This window comes from Phasianus colchicus, chromosome 1, assembly GCF_987193195.1.
Source record: "Phasianus colchicus chromosome 1, bPhaCol1.hap1.1, whole genome shotgun sequence".
NCBI lineage: Eukaryota > Metazoa > Chordata > Aves > Galliformes > Phasianidae > Phasianus > Phasianus colchicus.
Window position 1 is genome coordinate 82,714,301 of NC_143436.1, and position 7,210 is coordinate 82,721,510.

At 48.3% G+C, this 7,210-nt stretch overlaps 1 protein-coding gene across 7 annotated transcripts in view; it reads right to left on the bottom strand.

Moving 5' to 3' along the window:
- Window positions 1-2,893, bottom strand: part of VANGL1 (VANGL planar cell polarity protein 1) — a 43,139-nt gene extending 40,246 nt beyond the window's left edge. For 2 of the 7 annotated variants that reach the window (XM_090150377.1, XM_090150357.1), the window contains exon 1: window positions 2,041-2,390. The gene's annotated coding sequence lies outside the window, so the exon portion shown is untranslated. Of the gene's footprint in view, window positions 1-464; window positions 1,337-1,785; window positions 1,903-2,040; window positions 2,391-2,786 lie in introns of those variants that run through there. The other 5 variants (XM_031613230.2, XM_090150356.1, XM_090150361.1 and 2 more) reach the window with 4 other exon arrangements.
- Between the last annotated feature and the right edge of the window lie 4,317 nt (window positions 2,894-7,210).

Genomic DNA, 7,210 nt, shown 5'->3' on the forward strand with positions numbered 1-7,210 from the left:
CTTGAGACTGCACGTATGCAGGAACAGAATTTTCAACATTGGTATCTAAAATCCCACAGCCTTGCTGAAACAAACAGGGCAAATCCGCCTCGAAGCTTGTGCTTTAGACTGCCCACCAAAACAGACAGTACCCACATCTCATTTTCAAAGTTTACTGGTATCCACAGCAGTTAGATACCAAGATAAAATCAAAGGCTATAAAGCATACCCTCTTCTTTAGGATACTCCACATCTTCCTGAATTGTCTATTTGGATTTTAAAGAATAAGTCTAAAGACCCTAAACAAACCCCCAGGATGGAGGCTCCCTCTGATGCTCTCCTGCTCAATCCGTAACAGATACCACATAGACTCGGCAAGAATGAAGAGCACTGGCCCCTGAGAAAACAACCAGTTTTTCAGCCTAAATCAGGTAGCTGATGATGAATTAAAACTCCTGAGGTAGTTCTGAAAACGGTTTACTTACTCTTTCTGCCAAACGCTCACAATGACTGCTTCCAGCAGTGTCACGGTTCTCTGCTCAAGGCTGTCTCTCAAGCCCCAACACAGCACGAGGGGCCACACGTTCCCTAAGAGCAGGGTGACATTTTTGATACCATTCTCAGCTCTGGTTGTCAGAGGGTTGGGTGGAAGGACGGCCACCGGAGTAGCAAGACGCACAGTTCTGCAGGACAACCGCAGTCACAGAGGCTGTTTTTCACTTGTGTGGTTCTCGCGGCAGTAAGCCCTGCCAGGTACACGTACCCATAATACAAGAACACTGCTGCTGCTAACTAAAACCAAAAGGACAGTAGCAACCACAAGGAGTTCTGTGTTTGGGTGAGCGCCAGCAGGCACAGCTCAAGAGCTTGAGCCCGTTCCAAAGCCAACGACTGCAGGGCAGCTAGCTGGGTGCCCAGGAGGCTGGCACAAGGCTGGAAGCCCTTCCAACACCGCGTGTGGCTCATGCAGAGCATTCTACGGGGAGGCTTTCTGCGAGGCTCCATTCACCCATTTCTTTCTCGAAATTGACCACTAAACAAACGCTGGTCTCAGAGCTACGGCCAAACTCCCGCGGGGAAGAACAGCCAAGCACGCTGAGGGCCAAAGATCCCATCGTTTGGGAATGCTCCGCAACTCTTCTGAAAGCCGGGACAGCCCAGCGACCTCACAGCACGCACAATGCAGCGCACGAACTCATCGGTGTCACTTCGCGTATTCACTTTTTAGGGCTGGAAAAATCCGCGGTCAAGGCGTTACGGACAAACGCGGAGCCAAAGCGACTCTCGCTCGTAACCCCGCTGATCCTCCACACAAGGCACGGGGGTGTTTTCCACGGCGGCCACCCGACGCAGCGGATAGCTTTGCCCTCTGTTGGGCGCGCTCAGCTCCCGCACCGCGAGCCGGCAGCGCCGGGGCGCGGGGAAGAATCTCCGCTCAGCTCCCAAGCAGCGGATCCGCGGACGGGGCATCACCGCTCCGTTGCTCGCCACGAGCGCAGGCACCCAGCCGGCCACTCGCCGGGCAGAGCGGCCGTGCCGCTCCCGTACCCCGCCAGCGGCTCACCCAGCGGGCGGCTCCAGCGAGAAGCGCGGCAAATGGGGCCGCCCAGCCGAGCCCGTGACTCTCAGCCCCCGGGCCTCCGCGTCGGGCTCGCGGCCGCCCGCCCCACCGCCCAGCCCCGGAGACGCAGACGGCCGCAGGGATCCTCTCCCGCCCGACGGCGGAGTCGCGGCGGCAGGAGGGCGCGGACCCCACGCGGGCACGCAAACACGCGGAGCGAGCGAGCGAGCGACCGACCGACCGACCTGCCTCCCGCCGCCGCCCCATGCCGCTCAGCCGGCACCGACCCGCCGCCGTGCCCCGCCGCCTTCTCCCGGCGGCGGCCGCAGTCGCCGCCGCTTTCCGCTTCCTGTGCCCGGCACCGCCCCGTCCCTCCCCCGGCTCCAGCCGCACGGCCCGGCCCTGCCGGCGGGGTGCGCCCGGTCCCGCCTGTACCGCCCTGGGAGCGGCCGCCCCGCCGCGAGGTTCGCTCCCCTCCGGGGTCCGGCCTCGCCCCTCACCTGCCGTCGGCGCGGCACGGAGAGCCGTCCCTCCGCTCGCCCTCCAGCACACCCACGGCCCCTGTTTCTCTCTCTCCCTGGTCAGACGTACGGCGGGAGGCTGCTGTCTGCGCTCCTCGCTCCGAGAGATCTGCGGCGAGGGAAGGCGCCGTGCCCCAGCGCTGAGGGCCTAACCCACCATGCCTCCCCACCCTCACCTTTTCTGTGCCTGCATGTTGCTCCTTTCTCGAGGACAACCCGTTTAAAAAGAGGTCTGGGGCCATACAATGAACTCATCGGTGAGAATCATAGAATCACAGAATGGCCTGAGTTGAAAAGGACCACAAAGATCATCTAGTTCCAAACCCCCAGCTATGCCCAGGGTCACCAACCAGCAGACCAGGCTGCCCAGAGCCACATCCAGCCTGGCCTTGAATGCCTCCAGGGATGGGGCATCCACAACCTCCTTGGGCAACCTGTTCTAATGTGACACCACCTCTGTGTGAAAAACTTCCTCCTAATATCTAACCTAAACCTCCCCTGTGAGAATGCACAGAAGCAAGCCAGACCTCCTAGATTCCAGTCCTGCAACTTGAATTACTCAAGAACAATGCAGTCAGTGAACGAATGCAGAAAACACTGGAGTTACTGCCATCAGATAGTTTCCGCAGCACATTACTGTGTGTTCCAGCCCATGACAGGGCTGGAAGAGACTGCTATCAAGCAATGGCATCCATTTTGTGTTCTGTATCAACTTGTGCCCAAACCTGCCCGAGGCACCAGTGCTCTGCTGCATTCCTCCCAACTGCCCTGTGCTATGTCTGCTGATGGGCTGACAGTTGGCTTCAATATAGGAAGTCTTTTTCAACCTTAACGATTCTGTTATTCTATGACATCACACTGGGCCCAGCACTGATCCCTCTGCTCATGACTGCACCAAGCTGTTGTAAAAACGCAGGCAAAGAAGGGATGTGCTGATGGGCCCAGAGGCAGATAGTGAGGTGCTGCTACATGCTTATCTTTCATCATGTTTAGACCACTGAGACGTGAGGAAGCATTTGGCAAGAGTCAACCTATTTGTGTGGTGGGATCACAGTTTAGGAATTTGTAAAGTGCTATGCTCATGGACATTATGTTTTTCAGGATAGCCTGATCTGAATGTGTCTGCATTCAGTACTGGGGAGTTCAACTCGATGACCTTTAAAAGTCCTTCCAACACAAATGACTCTATGATGGGTACTGCTTTGTGGCATGCATTTGTATACATAGGACAGATGAAGAGTTGAGACCCTCCTAGGACACCAGGCCTGTTTCATGATGTGGTACACAGAAAAGGAATATCAGATTCTTCATCCTTTTCTGTAGCTGATTTGCCTGGGTTCTCCAATACCTCTTAATTTGCTCCAAATTTATCTCCTTACCCCTATATAAAAAAACAAACATACATACATATATACACATCTCAGAATCACTAAGGTTGGAAGAGACCCCTCATTTGATGTAGTCCAACCACCAACCCATCCCACCACATCCACTAACAGTGTCTCTCAGTGTCTCATCCACAGGGTTCTTAAACACCTCCAGGATGGTGACTGTACCACCTCCCTGGGCAGCTGTGCCACTGCCTCACCACTCCTTCTGAGAAGACATTTTTCTTAATATCCAACCTAAAGCTCCCCTGGCATGAGTGAATGCCTGTGTTACAACAAGTTCACTAAGGTAGGCAAGGAAAGCTTTGCACTTACTTCAATAAAAAAGTGGTCAGGAAAAAACAGACTTTCTCAGGTCTTACAAACAGCAGCTTCTGGCTTTCCTGAACACTCATCTGGTTGTTTTATTTATTTTCCCTTAGAAGCATGGCTCTTATTTTTTAGAGAAAAAAATATTTGTAATTTTACTAACCTTGTTACTACATTCTGGTTTTTGCTTTGAAAAACTTATGTTGGACAGAAGACCAAGGAGAAGTGTATTTTTGGTCACATGCGTAGAACACAAGTGATCTTGGATCTTGAATAGCCACTTTCTGTAACACAGACATTATCCCTTCTTATAAGAATCCCCTTCGTGTTTTGAGTCATTCTGTTTTAAATTTTAGTTTTCCGATCATAGTTGATGGCCAGCCAGCTATCTTGTCAAATTACCTAAATAAACCTCCATGTACTCTTCTAAAATCATCTATTCTAAAGTGGTGGGAGTTTTCACATAACTTTGTTAGGTTACACTTATAGATCATATCTTTGCTAAAATGTTTGCTTTTTTCTCCCTCCATTGATTGTTAGATTCACTTGTTTTTAAATACACCTGACTATTTACCATTACATTTTTCTACTTATCATTTTTGTGAGCTGGATTCTGCCTTGTTTGGAGACACAAATATAGAATATTTTTGTTAAGATACTGAGGCTGAAACTGCTGTAGATTTTCCTGTCACCTTGGAAACTGGTCTTTGTTTTCCCCAAATCCAAACTCCACCTTCCCCAGCACACAGTGAGGTATTCAGTAACAAAAAAAAATCACAGATCTGCATCTGTCTGTAAAACTTAACTTGTTTCTGCAGTTTCTTACTGCTTACTGCGTAGGATGAAAAGATCATTCTCAAGTTGGAGGCCACAGAGCTTCCTCACCTAAACTAAAATTTGTGTGCACAATGCTTTGAGAGTGACCCATCTCAAGTAAGAAACATAAGCACAAGCTGAGCTAGAACAAACATCACTGAGTTACTGATTGAGTTACTGCTCACTCTTATATGGCATCAGCTTGACCCTCCAGCATGGGATGAAGAGGGCTGGATGCCCCTTCACAGGTTCTCTGGGATGATACTGCTTGTATAGCCCATTCAAACTGCATGACCTCACTCCCTGCCAGTGACCTCCATCTACCAGCATACATCTGAAGACTGAGTAAATGTGCAACAACAGATACACACAAGGAGCCATAGTTCAGCTTTTATGCTGCAGAAAATCTTGTTTAGAGGAAAAGGAAGGCCAGAGGGACATAAGTACAAAGAAGCACCTTCCTTCCTTTTTGGGGTGGTTGCTATTTAGAAAGGGAAAATGCGTAGCACTGCACAGCTGAAGAAACAGCATGACATTTATTTTGCATAGCAACTAACAAAAAAGCTACAGAGCCCTTTATGGAATTCATCATCCAAAATACACAATTTCTGCCCAAATAAAGAGAAATGGTGGTGGGTAGCAAACTAGGAAAGCTTCATTTGGCAGAAATCCTACAAAACGCAGTTCAGTATTCAGCTGAAATCTTATTTCAGATTCAAGGCAGTTGGAGGTAGGACCTTCCTTTGGGTTCTGTGAATTTAATGTTCAAAAAAGAAAAAAACAGTCCCCTCCAGAAGCATATCCTAGGTAAATTTAAAAGGAAAAAAAAAAAAAAAGGCAAGTTACAGGCCAAGAAGAATAGAAGGGGAAAAGAGGATGTCCGTTGACTAACTTGTCTCTAAGTTAGAGGACTACAATCTGCTCTGCTCCATCCCCTGCATGTGGATGTCAGCCCCTTGTGGACATTAACTTAGAGGGTAAGGGACATTAATAAGCAAGAAATCGTGCTCTCCTCTCCTTAATAACTCCATCAGATGTGCTAAAGGGGTGGGGGACACAGGACAGGAGCAGAGTCCCAACTTCTCATAGAAGGAAAGCATGGGGTCTCAAATAGGAATACCTGGCTGTAGTTGTCGCATAGGTTATGCTCAGTATTTACAAACTTCAGTCAAGTGTAACTGCATGGTGGCCAGAGAACCTGTAGCTGCAGAACAAATCTGCACATGGTGGAACACTCGGGAATTAAACCTCTTAAAGGGCAATAAATATAAAGGAAATCAAGAGGTGGAGGTACAGAGCCTTTAGTCTTCAGACCGAAATTACACATTAAGCGTTCACGGAAGCTGACCAAGAGAAAAGCATAACTGACACCCTCATTCTGGCAAAGAGTTAGTATTTTTCCAGGCAGGAGATCGTGGCCCTGCTCTCTGAAAAGAGGCCCGAGAGCAACGTGTGCTGCTGCAGCTGATTAACAGTGCCACCAGCCGGCCAGCTGGAAGAGTGCCAGTTCACCTAAGGAGTAAAACATCACGTAGATCTATTCACCACCTTTCACCCCAGAAACTCTGCACACTCAGACTCTGCTCCCACAAGCCCTTTGCCAAATACAACAAGGATTATTCCTCTGAGAAACCAAAGAAAAGGTCTTACACCCACAGAGAGGCTTTGCAGCACTAGTTTCAGTGGGGTCAAAGAAGATAATGAATCACTTCAGCTTTCCTGGTACAGCTAACAGCACACAACAGAAAGTCCAGTTTGGAAAGGCTCTTTCCAGCATGGAGCACATCAGTCAGCAAGATTGAACCATGCCAAATGTCAGGCTTGGTATTAAGTAAACAGATATTGCTACAGAGACAGTGTAGATTCAACAAGTGAAAAGTGTGTTGGCAATTAGATATTTAAAGACATACTTTCCATTGCTTGTGGGGTGACTTCCTTCTGGAAGCTGAGCTTACCAATGAATTAAGTTTCGCACTTCACTGTCTTTCTTTATGGACAAAACACCAACTATGAGAGCTACTGTTGTTGGGTTGTACCCTATACACTAAAGCCAACAGTGCCAATAGCACAAAAATAATCAGGAAAGATCTTTGCAATAAAGATAACATCAAAAAACTTGCATTAAGATTTTCTTTAGTTGGGTCAAAAGGTGATGGTACCTTTCACACAGCATTCTGGCCAGCAAATAAAAAACTGGTTTTGCATGACAGCTGCAACAGTCAAAGGACTGTGTAATGCAAAAGCAGTTGTGGGAAGGCTATCATTTATAAAACCAGTCTAAAATTTCAGCAGCCTTGCAAGCCTTTGCCAAGAATTCTGGTCAGGATTCTGCTAGATCGTAAGTGCATCATTACGTGGTTAAATTTTATATTTGAACAAATGGAAGTCAATTGGGCTTCTGGGGAACTGGAACAATATATAACAGTTTACACTGTGCAGGTGTCCTGTGGTGTCATTAATAGACACTTTCTTTCCATTGAGAGGCTTGTGTGTATTTAGACAGTCCCAGGAAACCATTAAAAGCCAGTGAAGAAAAGTACAGCGTGACAAGCGATGAAATCTGAAAGAGATTAAAAAAAGGTCAAATGATGCTGCATTCCAAGCCCCAGAAATAAAATAATGTGAGAGATAACAAG